The sequence below is a fragment of the Heterocephalus glaber genome, unplaced genomic scaffold (assembly GCF_053883595.1).
Source record: "Heterocephalus glaber isolate CG9 unplaced genomic scaffold, H.glaber_assembly_v1.0 deba00001428, whole genome shotgun sequence".
Taxonomy (NCBI): domain Eukaryota; kingdom Metazoa; phylum Chordata; class Mammalia; order Rodentia; family Bathyergidae; genus Heterocephalus; species Heterocephalus glaber.
The window spans coordinates 13,987,071-14,003,137 of record NW_028258293.1 but is presented as its reverse complement, the minus strand read 5'-3'; the positions used below and the strand labels follow the sequence as shown (position 1 = coordinate 14,003,137).

Sequence of the window (16,067 nt, the reverse complement as noted above, 5' to 3'; positions counted from 1 at the left end):
GTTTACTGGTACATTTTAGGTATAAAATACAGTTAGATTCATCATGGGGATCTTGTACCATTACATGAGTATCTTGGTTCTTATTTTTTCCCCATTCCCCTGCCCTCCCTTCACCACCTCCCCCCACCCTTCCCTATTTGCAAAGACCTTGTTTCCATTTTTTTTCCTTTTCTCATATTTTTTTTGTTTTCCCTTTTTTCCTTTCCCCTACCCCTCCCACTTCCCCTGCACCTTTAGACCTTTTCTTCCTGGTACACAATATCACTTACACATTTTTTAAATTACAATATCAAGATCTAGGAGACATTACCACAGATTTTACAGAATTTAAAAGGATATAGAAAGCATATTACAAAAATCTGTTTTGAAATAAATTTGACAACTTCTAAGAAGTACCTTGGAAGACAAATTAATGAAACTAACTCTGGAGGAAATACAAAATTTGAATAGTGCCTATTAAAGAAAGTATATTCCTAGCTTGAAAACCGACCTATACGACAACAGCAGGCTCATATATATTTTAACTGATAAATTATATCAAACAATTAAAGCAGAAAAAAGAAGAAACACTTCTCCCCTCATTTTAGGAACTCAACATTGTGCTAATCCTAAAATTGGATAAAGATAATAGAAGAAAAAAATATGAACATAGATAGAAATTTGTTTAACAAAACAAACTATTAGAAGTCAGATCTGGCAGGATGTAGAAAGTGGTTTTGTTATAGGGATGGCAGTGTTGGTTCAGCATTGGAAGATCCACCCCCAAAAGTCATCATTTTAACAGAGGAAAGAAAAAGCCATATGATCCTGTCACTAGTTGGAGAAAAAGTATTGGACCAAATTCTACAGCTGTTCATGGTAAAAGCTGTCAGGAGACTAGAAGTAGAACAGAACCTTCTCAACAAATTAAAGATATGTACTCCATACTTCCAGCGAGAACACCTTGTCTGAATGGAGAACATACAATGCTTTCTCCTTAAGGTGGGGAACAAGGGCAGATATGCTTACTCTTTATCTGTCCATGAAACTTTGAAACCTAGGCCCAACCAAAATCGTCTGGCAATAAAAAGACACAATTAGGATAGGATTGGCAAGGTAGAAGCAAAATCTTTATATGTAGATGAAATGATCGTCTACAGAGAAAAATACTAAGAAATCTCTAGGAGCCCCTAGAACTTGTACTTGAATTTAGCAGGATTAGAAAACACAAGGTATATATAAAACTTCAGGTCTGTGTATACTTGCTATAAATGAAGAATTGGATATTGAAATTTAAAAGTTATGTAGGAATACAAAGGACCTAGAAAAGTTAAAAACAAAAACAAAAATAGTGTTGGAAGACATTTAGTACCTAATTTTAAGATTTCTTCTAAAACTACAGTAATCAAGGCAGTGTTGGTGTAAGGAAAGACATATAGATCATTGGAATAAAACAGAGAATCTAGAAATAGAACCACACATATATGGCCCACTGAGTTTTGAAAGATTATTTAACATTAGCATTTTATAGACTATAAACTCGATTCAAGAGCTGAGGAAGAGAGAGTGTCTTCAGCAAACAGCACTAGAACACCTGGTATCTGTATATAAAAAATTAACCTCAACCCTTTATTTCCATACATGAAAATAACTTGAAGGGATCTAGGAACCTAATATGAAAGCCTAAAAGTATAAAACTTTAAGAAGGAATTATAAGAGAAAATGTTTATGAATTCAGGGTAGGCAAGAACTACCTAGGATACAAAAAACATGATGTATAAAAGAAAAAATTGATAAATGAGATTCCATCAAAATTTAGAACTTTAAATGACATCATTAAAATGAAAAGTAGTCCTTAAACAGATCATATTTACAATGCATATAACCTATGAGCAGAATATATAAAGAACTCTTACAGCTCATTAATAGACAACCCAATTAAAAAGTAGACATAAGAAGATGATAAACAGCCAGTATAGCACAAGGAATGGTGTGCAACTCTAGAATCAGAAAAATACTAATCAGTACAATAACAAGATTGAATTATACACTCATTAGGGAGATGAAGTTAAAGGTTTTAAAAGCCTTGTCATGACTTTTTCTTTTTGTTGGATTCTCCCCCTTTGCGTTTAATTTTTCACACCCAGTGGATTCATTCTGCTGGGTTTCCTGGGGTTATGATCCTCATTGTCTTTTCCTAGGATATTGTCTAAAATTTTTTTGGAGTGCCGGTTTGATATTCATGAAGTTCCTGAGGTGCTCTTTATCATGAAAGTATCTTATTTCTCCATCAATTTTGAAAGATAGTTTTGGAGAGTACGTCAATCTGGGTTGGAGGCTGTTTTCCTTTAGGGCTTGAAATACATCACTCCAAGCTCTTCTTGCCTTGAGGGTTTGCACTGAGAAGTCTGCTGTGATTCTGATGGGCTTTCCTTGGTATGTGATTTGTTTCTTTTCTCTCACTGCTTGTAGAATTTTGTTCTTCTGTTGGATTTCTGGAATCCTAACTATTATATACCTATGTGTAGATTTTTTTTTGATCAAGGCTAGCTGGAGTCCTATATGCTTCACTTATCTGTATGTCAAGTTCTTTTCCCCTGCTTGGGAAGTTTTCTCCCATCACTTCTATGAACAGTGTTTTTATGTCATCTGCACACTCTCCTGTTTCTTCATTAACTCCAATCAGTGTTATGTTATTCTTCTTTGCATCATCTAGCAGCTGCTGGATTGATTTCTCCTGTTCCCTTACAATTTTAAAGCAATTTTTCTTTTCTTCCTCACTAATTGCAATCTTATCTTCTATATCTGAAATTCTATCCTCACATTGGTTCATTCTGCTGTGCAGACTTTTGATTTTAGTTTTTAATCTCCTGGAAATCTGTTTGCATCTGTTTTATGGATTCCATTTGTTCAATAATTTTTTTTTTCATACTGGGGATCAAACTCAGGTCCTTGTACTTGTGAGGCAGGCAGCAGAACACTGAGCTAAATCCCTGGCCCTTATGGATTCCATTTGTTTCCCACATTGGGATTCCATCATGTTCCTCAGATCCTCTATTTTTTTATCTGTGTCCTCTCTAGATTTATTAATCATGTCTTGCACCATGAGCAAAATCTTTGCTGTTATCTGAGTAATTATTTCTTATTTCATTTTTCCCAGATCCTCTTTTGTTGCCAGTTCAGGGAGTCCAGGTGGTGGAGTATCAGATTGTTCCATCTTGTTTCCCTTTGGGGTTGCTGTAGATGATCTGGAAGTCTGTTTTTGAGGCTTGACATAGGCTTATAAAGACAGAGTTTGATGGGTTATGTCAGGAATAAAGTGTGATAGAACAACTACAAAGGGGCATGGGAGACTTTTTAGGGTGATAAAAATATTACGTATCTTGAATGTGGTGGTAGTTACATAATGTATATATTTGTAAAAATTTCTGAACCTATATATCTAAAAAGCAAATTTTTAAGAGTGAATTTTGTTGTATGGAAATTATACTTCAACAAACCTTTTTTAAAGCAAGAATGCTAAAAGCAGGTGTGCCCAAAGCAAGGCCTCTGGGCTGCAGTCTGCTCTGGATAACTAGTAGTGTGGCTCTACAATATCATAATCTTTTAACATTATGATCAGTGTTAGCAATATTGTTTAGAACTCAAATATGTGGTGCTCAAGAGCAGACTTGTAGGCAAGAACAGAACACTGTGTAGGGGAGGGTGCAGTGCAGTGCTAACTCAGCCTCCTGTGCCTGCCACACACAGTCAAATGGAAATCCACATGGATCAAACACTGCATGCACTTATGGGATTTGGCAAGTAAAATGCAATTACTGGTAATACAATTTCAACCTACCAACACAAGTGTGCCTGTGAAGACAGATGTTTATTATTAATAAACAAACATAAATTTTCTTATTTAATTGTTAAACGAGATTGTGGTACTTTGTAAAATAATTTAATAAGTTAAGAGATTAAAAGGGAAGTTTTGTTACTTATATACTTTGACTATAATGTATATTTTATATGCAGCCCAAAACAATTCCTTTTCACCCAATACAGCCCAAGCAAGCCAAAAGGTTAGACAGACACTCAGAGCCTAAAGCAAAATCCAAAACAGTGTATTCTGAGTTGATATATGTAAGATTAAAGTAATGGCAACAATAATACAAAAGACAGGAGATACTGTTGTCATATATGGTCCTTAAAGGTTCTCACTTTATATACAAAGGGAAGTAATATTATATAAAGGCAGACTTTAAAACTATATACTGTTAAAGATAAATATTGTTAAGGATATACATTGTACACCTTAGAGCAATCATTAACAAGAAAGTGCAACTAGTAGGACAACACCAGAGAAAAAAAGAAATTATTAAAAAATACTCTAGATAGGGCCGGGGATTTAGCTCAGTGGTTCCAGCGCCTGCAAGCACAAGGTTCCGAGTTCAATCCCCGGTACCAAAAAATAAAAAATAAATACTCTAGATAGAACAAATAGGGAAAAAATAACAAAATACTAAATCCAACCCTAAAGAAATTACATCAAATAAAAGTAGTCTAAATACTAAATGAGCTGGGGGAGGGGGGGTGCACACCTGGCATCCCAGCACTGAAGATGGTGAGGCAGGAGGATTGCTGTGAGTTTGAGGCCAGCCTTGGCTATGTAGTGAGACCTTGTCTCAAAAAAAAAATTCTCTCAGTGAAAGACAAAGATTTTCTGATTGGATAAAAGGCAAGACCCAACTCTAGGCCATTTTCAAATAATACACTTTAAATAGATTTTTACCACATGACACTCTCTTATTTGGCATACATACCATAATGTTTATTAATATGGAGTTAAACTAACAGCAATAACACAAAAATAATTTCAATATGAAGAAATTATCCAAAAACAAAGTTAATCAAATATATGTTTTATTCATTTCCTAGATTAACAATTGAGAGGGTTTCAACAAATATTCTAGTCTAAGGCTGGTACGGTATAGCTCAGTGATAGAGCATGCATGGGCTTAAAATGTAGAAGGCCCTGGGTTCAACTAAATGAGTAAATAAATGTTCTAGTACATTTTAAACCAAATTTGTAGCATACTATTTTATTAAACATTTATATAAAACAGTTTATATTTTCCTAATTTTGCATATTGTATTGAAATCTAAAAAATGTTTATGTTGCATACAGAGAAAAATCTTTGCAGTAATGTCTAAAATTTTCTCCAACATCCTGAACATTAATACATGTGGCCCCACAATAAATTAATATTTTTTGAAAAATTCTAAAGTAAAACTCAGAAACTGTTACTTTTTTTTTTTTGGTACCAGGGATGGAATTCAGGACCTTGTGCCTATAAGGCAGGCATGGTGCCACTGAAATCCCAGAAACTGTTACTTTTTAAAAATCTCTACAAATCCTAAAAATCCATTGAGTGAAACTCAAAACAGAAAAATACATGTTATATAGCTGACATTTTATAAATGAAGTGCACTGTAAAAACTTAAATGTGTGGGCTGGGGATTTAGCTCAGTGGTCCCACCACCTGCCTCACAAGTGCAAGGTCCCAAGTTCGATCCCCAGCACCAAAAACAAAACACTTAAATGTGGAATGCCTCTAGGACAACAATAAGATTTACGTAATTCATCAAGGTCATCATCATTTGTTAACCCACCCCAAAATACACTCAATCAAAATATATTTCACTCTACCAGTTAATGCAATTTTATTTATTCAGTTTTTTGGTTGCCATTTGTTTTTATCTATTCACACTTAAGAGTCTATTGCTATGGTCAAATAAGAAACGTGTCAAACATTAATTGCACCAAGAAACAACTGGAGTCTTCCACAAATAATATCGATTTTTCTAAAAATTTAGTATCAAGATGTTGCTACCCCTGAGACTCTGTAAAGAAATAAGCACTTTATGCTGCCCAATTCTGAAAGTTATAGGGTGTTACAGCATAAGAGAGGTTTTAGGGGTTGTGCGTGTATATTTAGATAAAACTTTATATAGCAACTCTCATAAATTAGATTGATTTGGTAAATATCAAGTTCTCAGACATAATTAGAGAACCAGGAAAATTGAAATGACTTGTATAACACCCATCTTGAAGGAAATTTTTAAAACTCAATAAATATGAAATTATTTGAGAAATAATACTATGTGAATATATGTTTCATTTTACACAATGATAGTTACTACATTTCAAAGCAAAAATTATTATTGAGACTGTAAGCCAAGGAATTTATCATTTCCAAAACTATTTTCTTTTTCTATAATTTTTCTTGTAGTAACTAATCTAGTTGTGAAAGGGGGACATGAAACAATAGCACTTCAAAACTGATCTGGGTTGCTGGGGATTTAGCTTAGTGGTTTTGCCGCCTGCTGCGCAAGCGCAAGGACCCAAGTTCGATCCCCAGTACAAAAAAAAAAAAAAAAGATATGAAAACTGATCTGGGTAGACAGCTACAAAACACCACTCATCTCTCCCGGTTGAGATCATGTCTTTAAAGAGGCACAAACACTAGAACTATTTAACATAGCTTAGAACCATTACGGTTTGGAGCTTAATGTCCCCAAAGGCCATGTGTTGAAGGCTGGGTTGACTGCTAGTGGTGCTATTGGGAGGTGGTCATTGGGGGTGTGTCCTTGAAGGGGACACTGGAACCTCTGGATACTTCCTCTCTTGCTCTTTGCTTTTCAGCTGCCATGAGGTGATCATCTTTGCTCAATCATGTGCTGCCTGCCCATGAAGTTCTGCCTCATCACAGGCCCAAAGAAACAGGAGAGTGACCATGAATAGTAACGTCTGAAACTATGAGTGAAAACTTTTCTCTTTATAAGCTGATTACTACAGGTATTTTGTCACTGTGATGGATATCTAACACAAATATTTCTAATTTCAAACAGAATCAGGATAAAGTTTACAGTAAATAAAAAACAAAGTTATAATGACAGGATAGATGAGTTTCATTGCTGATTTACATACTTCTTTATTAAGGTTCTTTGTTGGTCCTAAACTCTAACATTTTATCAATAATCTAACCTAAGAGATGAATAATACAACTACCTTCAGTTAATAGACTAAATGAATGGCTTTGATTCTTTAAAATGATTGTCATCATCAAAGCTTTCCTTGAAATGTTATATGAAACTCCAGTCTTGTTATTTTCCAACACTAGCCAACAAAAATGAGCAGGAGAAATATGTCAAGCCATGCTAACTAAAAGCAAATAAAAGTGCTTAAAACCTTTCAGCAACAGGGTTTTGAAGGTTTCAAAGTTATGCTCAAAGATTACACTATCACAACAGAATAACATGGAATTTATACCTTGTCCAATCAATTTAAGATTTTTTTCGCCCTTCTTTCTTCCTTTCCATCTTTTTTCCTTTGCTCTTTCAATAAATATTGAATATCACATGCCAGACTCAGTACTTCATATTGGATCAGAACAGTTGAGAAGACATAGTAGTCTCTGCCTTCAATGTTGCTCACATTAGACTTTACTCCAAAAACAATAACTGTGAAAGCTAATTATACAGCACTAATTATATAGTGCTATAATAATTTTTCCAAAAATAACCTAAAACAATCCTCATTCTCTTAACAAATAAACTATGTGATAATGTTAAGGATTTGTGAAAATATGAAGAGTCATAAACATACTAACTTTCTTTTGTGTTTCTACTATTTCCTATAAACTATTAGAATTAAAATTAAATCTTTCAAGGAAGAGGTCAGTCTGAACTGTTCCAATAAATCCTAAATATGATGAAAACAGGAAAGAGGAGAGAGGAGCAAAGAAAAAAACTTTGAACAGTCAAAATTTAGCAGTTGCCTGCCTTGCAAGCACAAGGACCCGAGTTCGATCCCTAGTACAAAAAAAAAAATTAGCAGTTGTGTTATCTCTTAAAAATCTGATGTTCTGCACATAGTGATATAATGGGGGGGGATAATTATAATTAGGTTTCTATTTTGATTTCTCTCTCTCCATAGTATCAGTATTGAATATCATTTGATTTTGGCAAAAGATAAGGTCATCAACTGCTTAAAAGATGGACAGGATTATATCCCTGAATGTTTCACAAAGAAATATCTAAAAACAAAAAACATCTTACTCTCAATCACACACTAGCCAGTAGAACATCTTGCAAAATTCACAACCAATAACAAATAGACAACAAACAAATAGAATCTGTGATCTCAATAACATTTAAAAATTCAACAATCTGAAAAGGAATGTATTTTTTTAACTTTTACATTAAAAACTTAACAATGCTATGAAAATTTGTTAAATATTTCAGTGCATGCATTTATTGAATCTAAATTACACTAATTAGCTACCAACATAACTATAATTATTTCTTTTTTGAATTATTTTTGCTGAGGTATGATGAGTTATTTAAGCATTTAAGTGTTTCTTAAATATTTTAAAATTATTATTACATACAAAGTCTTAAACACATAGAATTTTTACTGAAGTATTTCCTCTACCAGAAAATTAAATTACTTTAGAAAGTAGAGATGATGAAAATATTAATAAGCAGAAATGCTTCCTACTATATGGCCATGACTAGGTATAATTATGAGCAAGTTCACATTCATCACTAATCTAATAGTATGTGTAGGTAATTCTATATGACGATGAGAGGTTTTTTAATATAAATACTTCTAAAGATTCTGACCTTGATATCCTGGTTAGAAAACTTGATATATCACTTCTGGGTTTTTTAATTTATATTTTTATGTATAAGAGAAGGCAATAAAAGCTTTATGCTTGATTCAAAATAAGGACTTAAAGAGACTATCATAGCTTTTAATTATATTGATCTATTGTAAGCATTTAATAAAAGGTCCTTAAATTAATGTATAATCATTACTAGAAATTGATCGCTTAGTAATAGGTTCAAATAGCCAGAATTTCTGGAGCTATTAGTCACAATTATCAAAAATTTATTACATCTATAGCCTAAAAACAAGAAAGAAAACCAATCAAAACCATTGATATAACATGTCCCCAAATTAACAACACTCTCTGATCTTCAATTAAATCTGATTGAAATAAATAGAAATATGGGTGAAAACTACAGTAAATGATTATATGTTCTTAAAAAAAATCTGTGCACTAATCTCATTTTTTTCTCAGAAAATATCACAGTTTTCACACTTTCTCCCACTAAAAAAGTATCCCACTACATCTTTTTTTTTTTTTTTTTTTGTACCAGGGATCGAACTCAGGTCCTTGCACCTGCACAGCAGGCAGCGAATCCCACTACATCTTTTGGCTCAAATACACAAATAAAATAGAAGGGCAACTTTTATAGGTCTGAATCAAATATAACCACATAAGCACACATAGCAGTAACCATAAAAACATAACTTTTAAACTATAATAAATATCTGTAACATTTTCTATGTTAGTTAAAATATTTATATTTCAGATTGATGAAGCCACAATCAAGCCACATAATAAGACTTTGCTTTCAACAAATAACATTTTATCCTGATCATATACTTTTATTCCAATTGTGCTGATATTTCAAAATTATCATTTTTCAACTGTGTTGAATAAAAACCATGAGAATTTAGTTCATAAAATATAAAATGCACACAAATCTTATTCTGTAGACCAATAATATAATTCATAGGTCTCAGCTTACAGTACTTCTGAGATCAAGTTAAATAACTTCATACTATGAATTTCTAACTTCATTCTCGTATTCTTCACTATTCTTACAAATCTTAATTTGACTGTCACAAATAATTTTCTTTCAATGTCAGTTAAATGTCCTCCAAGCTTTAAAATTCCAGAATTTCTGATGATAATCTCAACCTGCAGTGTTTCTTTTCAGTCTTATTAAATATTCCAATCACAACTAGTAAATAAGCTATTATTTTTTTATAAAATTTCATCTCTGCACTCCAACTTCCTTTAAAAAGTAGAAAATGTTATCAAAGATGTCAGTGTCCCAAGTATAACTGAAATTTATTCCCCATTAATTGTACCCAGTAAAGCCATTCCCACATCTAAATTTCTTCGTGACTACATATTACCCCTGGAAAATACTCTCTAGCTAGCCCCAGCTTACCAACCTTCCTTTCTCTTGTGAAGCATTTTATGATTTAATTACCACAAACCTGGCAATCTCCACCTGAGAATTAATCTAAACATAAAATTCCATGACTTATTTACCACTCTGTAATTACTCTTGGCTTATATATAATTTTCATAGGTATCTATTTCAAATATGCTCATTTCTCACATGAAAATGTTGCCTTTATAATCATAAACTATATTTGAAATATTATCATTATTATCATTTATTAACTATAAATGATAATGTCAATAAGATTATAATCATTATTATTAACTCTTACACAACAATGGCAGTATTTCCTGCCTTATGTAGCACAAGAATTGTTCCATTTTCAGATCAAAGTATCATCTTATATTTTGGGTGATAAAGATATCTGATAACCCTTTTGATTCTTCTTTATTAGAATTATTAGCATATATTCATTATATAAATTTATGGGTTTCATTGTGACATTTCCATGCATACATGTAATGTGCCTTGATGGCATGTACCACCCCTATCAACCTTTCTTACTCACTGCTGTTGGTTCCCTTCCCCTTTCTTTATTTCTATTTTTTCCATTTCTCATCATTTTTCCTTTCTCTTCTTTCCTTTCCCCTGCCCCTCCCACTACCCCTACCCCTTTGGACCTTTTCTTCCTATTTTGCATTATTGATTATTCATTCTAATAATTGGTACATTTTAGGTATACAATATAATGACATTCATCATTGGAAATTTGCACCTTTACGTAGTCTCTCTTGGTTCTTATTTTTCACCCTTGCCCAGCCCTCCCTTCAACCCCTCCATTCCTCCCTATTTACAAAGACTTTGTTCCTATTTTTCCATTTTCTCATAGTAATTCCATTCCCTTCTTTCCTTTCCCCTACCCTTCCCACTTCCTTCCCCTTTGCCCCTTTTCTTCCTATTTCACATTACCTATTATACATTTTGGTCCTTATTTACACTTTCAGTTTCTCACACTAGAGAAACTATTCCGTATTTATACATGTGTGTCCTATTTATTCACTTAAGAGAATCGCCTCAATGTGCATCCATTTAGCTATAAATGTCTCTAATTTCTCACTTTTTATGGCTGAGTAGTACTCCATTTTATAAAAAAAAAAGAACCACATTTACTTTATCCAGTCTCCAGTTGATGGGCATTTGGGCTGTTTCCAAGTTTTAGCTATCACAAACTGTGCTGCTATGAACATGGGTGTACATATATCACTGTGGTAGGATTCTTTCAATTCTTTGGGGAAGATCCCCAGCAGTGGAATAGCGGGGTCAAATGAGACTCCCAGTCCTAGTTCTTTGAGTATCTCCATACTGATTTCCATAGTGGTTGCACCAGTCTACACTCCCACCAGCAGTGGAGGAGGGTTCCTCTTTCCCCACAGCCCCACCAGCATTTGTTATTGGGTGATTTCATGATAGCAGCCTTTCTTTCTGGAGTGAAGTGGAATCTCAGCGTTGTTTTCATTTGCATTTCTCGAATGACCAGTGATGTTGAATATTTTTTCATGTATTTATTTGCTATTTCTACTTCTTTGTGTGAGAAATGTCTGTTCATTTCAGATGCCCATTTTCAATAGAGCCAAGGACAAAAACCATATGATTACCTCCATAGATGCAGAAAAAGCATTTGACAAAATCCAACATGCATTTAGGGTAAAAACCCTACAAAAAATTGGAATAGATGGTCTCTACCTCAAACTGATAAAAGCCATCTATGAAAAAACAACAGCCAATATCATACTAAATGGTCAAAAACTGAAATCCTTCACACTCAAATCAGGAACAAGACAAGGATGTCCACTATCACCACTCTTGTTCAATATAGTTTTGGAAACATTAGCCACGGCAATTACAAAAGAGAAAGAAATAAAAGAAATAAAGATAGGAAATGAAGAAGTCAAATTGTCATTATTTGCAGATGACATGATACTCTATATAGAAGAACCCAAGAACTCCACCAAAAGTCTTCTAGACTTAATAACCAAATTCAGTCAAGAAGCTGGTTACAAGGTCAACACACAAAAATCAATAGCTTTCCTCTACACGAATGACAGACTCACTGAGAGAGAAATAGGGCAAATAATTCCTTTCACAATAGCATCCGAAAAACTGAAATACCTAGGAATCAACCTAATGAAAGAAATCAAAGACCTCTTCTCTGAAAACTATGGCACTCTGAAAAGAGAGATTGAAGATGATATCAGAAAATGGACAGACATCCCCTGCTCCTGGGTAGGAAGGATTAATATAGTGAAAATGGCCATACTTCCAAAACTGCTATATAGATTCAATACAATTCCACTTGAGATCCCAACAGCATACTTCACGGACCTTGAGAAAACAATCCAAAAATTCATTTGGAACAAGAAGAGACCCAGAATAGCAAAAGCAATTCTAGGTAACAGAAACATGGCAAGGGGTATCACAATCCCCAACCTGCAACTATACTACAAAGATACTGTGATAAAAACAGCATGGTACTGGCAAAGAAACAGACCTGAGGATGAGTGGAACAGATTAGAAGATGCAAAAACAACTCCAGACGCACTCAGCCGTTTTATCTTTGATAAAGGAGCCAAACACCCTCACTGGAGGAAAGATAGCCTCTTTAATAAATGCTGCTGGAAAAACTGGGTTTCAACTTGACAAAGATTAAAACTAGACCTATATCTCTCACCAGGCACTAAACTAAAATCGAAATGGATTAAAGATCTAAATATTGAAATAGAAACGCTGAACCAGTTGGAACAGAGGGTAGGTAGAACTCTTGAAGACATCGGTGTAGGAAAAGATTTTATGAACAAAACCTCAGTTGCCCATGAACTAGAACAAGCAATCAACAAGTGGGAATCTCTTCTTATTAAAAGGCTTCTGCACAGCAAGAGAAACCACCAGCAGTGTGAAGAGACAACCCACAATGTGGGAAAAAATCTTCACCTCTTCCTCAGACAAAGGTCTACTATCTCGAATCTATAAAGAACTTAAAAAGATCAGACCTCCCAAATTTAAAGACCCAACCCTTCCCCTTTCTTATTAGGCCCTCTTCTATGGTAAAGCCCTTTTGTTATACAGCTACCTCGTAAAAGGGCCAATGTACAAGTACAACTAGATCAGTCAACTAAAAATCCTTGTTAAGTTTCAAAGGCTGCCTCTATGAGAAGTTTAAATACAATTTCAAAAATTAGCCATTATCCAAAATATTTTTCCTACACAGTTTTTCTATCAAGAACCTCTGAATACACTACTGACTTAACTAGATGTTTTAATATCATGGAAATGGCCTCTGGAAACAACACAGGAAGAAACATCCTGGAAGAACATTTTCCTGAGCAGTGATGACAGTAAGACTCTGATAGTACTATAAACTCTCATTTCTGGCAAAACTGTAAGATTTCAAGTAATTTATTCCAAACTCTCTAAACCCTTGCTTTCATAAACCATCCATCTTAGAATTCACCTGGAAAACTTGTACTTCCTAAAAATTTTTTAAATTTCCATCTGCTAAATATTCTTCAGAAAGACACCCTATCGTTTTCTGTGCCTGGTCTTCAACAGATGCCAGGCATTGCTCTCATACCATACAAGCCCTACTGACCACAACCTAAGCAGAAAAGATAATTTACAAAAATGAAACTATTCAGTATAAACTACAATCAGTGCTCTGCAACTGGGAATATAGTCAGGTTTCTCATATGTCTCTTTGAGAACCTTTGTCCAAAGAAGAAACCTAACTTCACTGTATCTGTTCTTTCTCAAGACTTCCAACATTCTAAAATCAAAAGCCTTATACTCTAGTAAGTTGAGAAGACAAGGTTAAGGTCCTTATTTTTCAACTATGATTAGACCTACGCTTTAGTCCAGGGATTGAATGAACTAGCTGGAAAACCTAGCACCTATGAGCAAACTAGCCTGTTTAGCAACACAGTAAGTGTACTCTCTTCTGATTTTCCATGTGGAGCACCAATTTAAAACATGAGAATTCTCAGCTAAATAGCAGCTTTTTCTTTCAAAGTAGAAAACAAACCCCCTCTCACAGTGCTTACATTTGTGATACATCTGTAAAAAGTGATTTTTTAGCATCAGAAAGAATTTTAATTGTAGTAAAATGAACAATGCTGAAATTGTTTGAAGAGGAGATTAAATTTAATGAAATTCACAAACAACCTCTTTTAGAAAGTAACAACAATTTTTTGAACATTAAAGAGGAGCTCATTATATCAAGACAACTCCACTGTAAAAAGCAGTCTGACTTCAATCACTGCATATCTACATGTTAATGAACTTGCTGTATAAATCAGTGACTGAGCAGAAAAAGTAATAGGAAGACAGTCTCAGTGCATATTTGCTAGGAGAAAAAAAATCTCCTTTAATCAATAAAACACCTTTTCACAAGTACCTTAATAGTATCTGAAACTCTTTCAAACAACACAAAAGGAAGATGATACTTGAAAGTTTCTTTAAGATATTACACAGCTTACATTCTCTTGCACTGTTCACATGCTGTCAGCATCACAGTTCCAAAGACTTTCAAGTTTCAACAGACAGATACGGGCTAGTACAAAGTCTTTGTCATAATAATTTCATTGCTGCCCCCGATCAAACATAGACAAATCTGAAACTAGAAAGTGAGAGCCAACCAGTGACCTTTGATTACAACCACAAGGCCCAATTTTAATAAAATGCCTCATTCACTGCTCTTTGGTGCCATCAAGGAAGGTATGTTATAGCCTGAAAAGAGCAGTGAACACACCATTTACACCAGTACAATGATTTCCATTATTCATAGTTTGAATTTGTGTTTGTAACAAGTAAGATACACGTGTTTTCAAAATAGGTAAAATTAGGGGCTGGGGATTTAGCTCAGTGGTTCCGGTGCCTGCCTTGCAAGCGCAAGGTCCTGAGTTCAATCCCCAGTACCAAAAAAACCAAAAAAAACAGAAACATGCTTATCACCTCTACTGATGATGAAATGGGCTTATTTTTCTGCTGCCTGCCTCGCAAGCACAAGGACCTGAGTTCGATTCCCGGTACCAAAAAAAAAAAAAGCTCAATCAACACACAAAAGTGCACCTTTTTACCTTTAAAATAAATCAGTCAGTTTACCTTTAACTCTCACTTACTTGCTACTGGCTTTCATAGTTAACTTACTATGTTGTCCTCCCAAAACTATAATTTGCATGATATTTGTTGCTATTTGCTTTTTTGATCTTCCAATTCTCCTAAATCATTAATGTACCATTCAAATATATCGATAAAGTATATTTTAATTAAAGCAAAAGTTTGAAATTTAGGCTTGTTTTGTCTTTTTAATTTTTTTGCCAAGAAAAAAGAATTTCAGACTACAGCCATAGTTAGCATATTTTCATGCCTAATATCAGATTGCCCTTTGATGCCTAATATCAGATTGCCCTCAAAAGCAATGATTCAAGAAAATATAAGATCAAGTCCAATTTTTATGGCTTAGGTGCTGAGTGTGGCAGATAGGGTAGAAAAGTTTGCAAAGTCAATCTATTCATAAATATTGTTGTGGATTCACACAAAGGAACTGTTTACTAAAACTGAAAACTAGAATGGATAGGGATCTGCAACTCAATAGTGCATGCCTTATGGTGATCTCTGCAAGTCAAGACACTGAAATATTCCAACTCTTACTCTAATATTAGAGGGCTTCATATGTAACTGCCAGTGTTATCACTAGTGTTTGGCACTGTGCCTAAAATACAACAGGTACCTGGTATTACATATGTGAGTGTTACACAGATATGTATGTATGTACAGCATCTATAATTGGAAGATAAGGATTATAAGGGTGATTATGAGGAAACAGTCTACCTAAAAGGAAGGAGGGAAGGAGGGAAGGAAGGAAGGAAGGAAGGAGGGAGGGGAGGGAGGGAGGGAGGGGGGAATAAGTGAGATGGTAAGAGGGAGGGAAAGAGGGAGAAAAAGCAATCTACAAAACCAAGGGGTTTGAACTACAACTATGTATTGCTATTTGCCATTCATCA

General features: G+C 34.3%; 1 protein-coding gene across 21 annotated transcripts in view; it reads right to left on the bottom strand.

Moving 5' to 3' along the window:
• Positions 1-16,067, bottom strand: part of Sox6 (SRY-box transcription factor 6) — a 689,857-nt gene that overhangs the window by 534,151 nt on the left and 139,639 nt on the right. The window lies entirely within an intron of this gene.